The following is a 4,494-nucleotide window of genomic DNA, read 5'->3' as shown; positions in this document are numbered from 1 at the left end:
AGGTGTGTTGGAGCAGGGAAAGACTGAAAACCTGCAGGACAGCAGACCGATTTTTAGACGTCTCTTTCTACATGGTTATATTTTCCTGCTGATCTGATTATTTACAGGTTTAAACCAAAGGTGTCAAAGTCCAGACCAGTATCGTGCAGGTTTTTGTTGTCTCCATGCTCCAACACACCTGAAACAGATGAAAAGGTCGACAAGATGCTGCTGGATCCGGTTGATTTGGATCAGGTGTAGCAGGGAAACCTACCGGCCCTCCCTCTGGTTTAATTCATCCAATCAGATCAGCTCACGTTACATAACGCGTTCTGATTGGACGTTCAGCTGGATCCGTGTAAACGCTGCTCATGTGAAGAAAAACCTTGTTGATCCGAATCTGCCAGGGCAGCTAGCCCACCTAGTGATCCCTCAGCAGTTCCCGCGCAGCCGGGAGCCGAGGCGGGCTGGACGACGGTCAGGCGGAGGCGTAGCCCCAAACCAAAACCCACTGGCCACCACCGACCTGTTCACGTTTCTAACAGATTTTCCCCGCTCGGCGACACACCCGCTGAGGCAGAAACCCTGATTATAGGTAGTTCCATAGTCAGAAACGTGGCTCTAGAGACACCGGGGACCATAGTCAAATGCATTCCTGGGGCCAGAGCGGGCCACGTCGAATCGTATCTGAAACTACTGGCTAAGGCTAAACGTAAATACCGTAAGATTGTAATTCACGTCGGCGGTAACGACACCCGGTTACGCCAATCGGAGGTCACTAAAATTAATGTTGCTTCGGTGTGTAACTTTGCCAAGAGCATGTCGGACTCCGTAGTTTTCTCTGGTCCCTTGCCAAATTTAATCAGCGATGACATGTTTAGCCGCATGTCATCCTTCAACCGCTGGTTGTCTAGGTGGTGTCCCGATAACAACGTGGGTTTTATAGATAATTGGAGCGCTTTTTGGGGAAAGCCTGGTCTTATTAGGAGAGATGGCATCCATCCCACGTTGGATGGAGCCGCTCTCTTATCTAGCAATATGGACTCTTTTATTAGTCAGCTAAATTGACAACTCAGGGTTGGGACCAGGAGGCAGAATTGTAGTCCTACACACTTTTCTGCAGCTTCCCGCCTGCCGCCGCCCACCCAAAACCCCATTCTGACAACTTCTCAGCAGTAAGAATTAAACAACACAAAAACACTTCTGGGGTTAATCGTGAAAACCTCATAAAAATAAAAACAATGGATCTAATAAAATCTGAAAATAAGACCATAAAGTGTGGCCTACTGAATATTAGATCCCTCCCAAATAAGTCTTTATTAGTCAATGACTTGATAGGTGGTCACCACATAGATTTATTCTGTTTTACGGAAACCTGGTTACAGCAAGAGGATTATGTTAGTATTAATGAAGCTACGCCAGCTAATTGAGTTGGACTCAACTCAATCTGTTGGTTTCCTTATATAGGCTGTTATGAATTGGCCTTCATTATGTTTTCCCCTCTGTCTGTAAAGCGTCTTGAGATGGCATTGCCGTGATTTGACGCTATATAAATAAAGTTGAATTGAAAGTTGAATGATGATTAATGAACAGAAGCAAAATGAAAAACAGTTTTCATTGTTTCTGTCAAGAAAACAACTTTTCTAACGACACACATTCATTCCATAACTCATTTCAACTTTTGGTAATTAGTTCAAATGTCAGACACACAAAATCATACAAGCCACTTCGGACCAGAACCAACCAGAACCAACAAGAACCAACAAGAACTGACCAGAACCGACCAGAACCAACCAGAACCAAGTGTCTCCTGGAAGCGGAAGCAGGCACACATTTAGTGGCTGAATCAAAGGCGACCTTGCAGCTCCTCCTGAAGCGTGTCACAAGAGGGAACGTCCCTGGACGAAGACGGCGGGAATGTTCGGAATGATGAGGAGTTCAGCCGTCCGTGCAGGACTCTGAGGGTTGGTCGGATTGGCTCCTCTTCCAGCAGACAGCTGAGGGAATAAGCATCAGAAAACTGCTTCATACAGCTGGACGACTTCTCATTTCGGATTTATTTCTAAAGGTCAGTAAGCAGGAGGGGTGTGACCGTACACGGAAAGACAGATTCACATCCCAGCGTTGATCCAGACAAACTGTTTATTACAACTTCTAATAATATTTTATATAAGATTATAAATAGGATCAGGGTTTGTATTTTATCCTGCTTTAATGTGAAAAAGGGAAATAATTCTGTTTTCTTTACCATACTGTGGATATTTTACAGCTCAACATGCAGAATGGGGTTCAGTTCGTTTTCCTAAATAATAATAATAATAATAGTAATAATAATGAGACCCCATTCTAAGGGCCATTTTTGGTGTTTCTAGGGGGCGCTGTCGAGGAATTTTCCATTGGTGTGCATGTGGACCCGAGAGTTTTGCGACTTTTCACAGGGACTAAGGTGTCAAAAATGAGCGAGTTGTGCTTATAAAATAATAAAATAATAATAATAATAATAATAATAAACATTACAAAAAGAATAGGGCCCGAGCCCATACTTTGTATAGCTCGGACCCTAATAATAATAATAATAATAAACATTGTTTTTCATTTATATGCCTGATTAAGCTCAGCAAGAACATGAAATTCTGAATTCTTGGTTGTTTTTTGTGATTTTATATGAACAGATGTGATTGTAGCGATGAAACGATATTCCTCATTTCCGCCGTGCCGAGGTTCCCGCCCCGTTCTCGCTCATAACGGGGGATTAATATGATATGATCAGCTGGGTTATTATTTCATGGTCATGCTTGTATGATCGCAGCTTTTACAAACTGAACTCATGTGGAAGTTATGAATTGATTATGTCTGTAAAGCACCTGGACATGAATTTGTTGTTAACTGTCTCTGTACGAATAAAAAGGAATTGAATCAAGATTTTCACACCAAATATCCACAACAATGAACCAAAACAAGTCGACTTCTGATGGTAAATAATCACAAGAAAATCCCTGTTAATAACAAACTGATTTCCACAGACAGAGGCTTTAATCCACATCCATGTTGAGCATTGCAACGTCTGCAATGAGGAAAAATGTTAAAATGTTACTTCATCTTGATTATTTACAGTGTCTAACGATGCGTTACAAGTCATGTTACGTATATATTTACACGTCTTTTCTCATGGTTAACTGTGTGTCCTTTCATCCTGCTGCCATAGCAACGAGCAGCTATCCATCAGACCGCTGATAAAGACGTAACATCACCAGTTATCCATCGGCCGTTTTCAGAAATCTGCACATGCAGGCAAATTCCACCCGTCTCATCCACCTAATTGAGTGGGAAATGGTTCTCAGGGAGCCCACAGAGCAATCACGGTGATGTGTGGGCACCCCGAGACGTCGGGTTCAGTTCTTCATCCTAACAAGGAGTCTCTGCGCGCCGAGCGGCTCATCCGGTTTCAGCATAGACCTGCTTGAAGCCGTGGAGAAACTGACAGATCACCCCAAAGAACTCCTGCGAGTCTTGATCCGCCGGTTCTCCAAATTTAACCTGCAGGGAGAACAAAGAAAAAAAATACTTAGTGAGTGATCAGTTACTCAAGCAGTTCAAGCAGGAATAAGTGCGGTTAGCTTCGTTAGTGAACTTTTGCCGGGGTCTTCTTAACGCTGATTTGTTCGGTGTAACGGCCTCATACGCTGCCTTGGCATGCCTCCGTGTCCTGGAGTGGACTCCTGCAATGAGGCAGACATGTACTGCCTAATTAATACTTCCACCTCGGCGGCTGAGGGTCACCAGCGAAGGAATGCTGGTAATTCTCCCGTCAAACTTCATCAGAGAGGGTCGCTGCGGCGAGGCGTGCTAATTGGCTGATTGCATGCTGTTGACGGCGCAGGCTGAAATTCACATTCAAGCCCTTACACCCAACCTCTCCCCCCATTTCCAGCCGCAGCTTTGAGACTCAGAAATGAAACAAAATAATGAGAAGTTTTCTTAATTTGTTCGTGTGTTTGGTATCAAAATGTTTTGATGTCGAAATCTCACATAAACATCAAAGGTTTCTTTATTAATAAACACACACAGCATGAGAGAAGTATCAGAAACGGTTCAGCACAGCTGGATTTTATCACACTTTAGATGGTTTCTGTTAACGATGGATTCATTACAGCCTTTTCTGATAAGGAACACTTTGCCTGCGACATACATCACCTGCATCACATTACAGTTTTTCCATGAACTGGTCGAACACCATTACAAAAGCAAGAAGGTTTCCACTAATTTACCCAACTGGCTGCGGTATTAATCACACAAAACGTTCCTAAATGCCAAAGTCTTCCGATTAGAACCTGGCCAAGCTGTGCTGAACTGGCCTTAATGGACATCTGAATGTCTGAACGACTAACTGTGTTGGTGTTTGTAGAAGAAATGTTGTCACATGACCTGATAACACTTCTCACAGTGTTATTTACCATGGCGTATGATCCACGGTGTCCTGGATCTACTCTGATGTTTTTTGCATGCTAATATTTT

The sequence above is a fragment of the Telmatherina bonti genome (genome assembly GCF_933228915.1).
Source record: "Telmatherina bonti genome assembly, chromosome: 4".
In the NCBI taxonomy this organism is placed as follows: domain Eukaryota; kingdom Metazoa; phylum Chordata; class Actinopteri; order Atheriniformes; family Telmatherinidae; genus Telmatherina; species Telmatherina bonti.
This window is presented reverse-complemented; position numbering follows the sequence as displayed.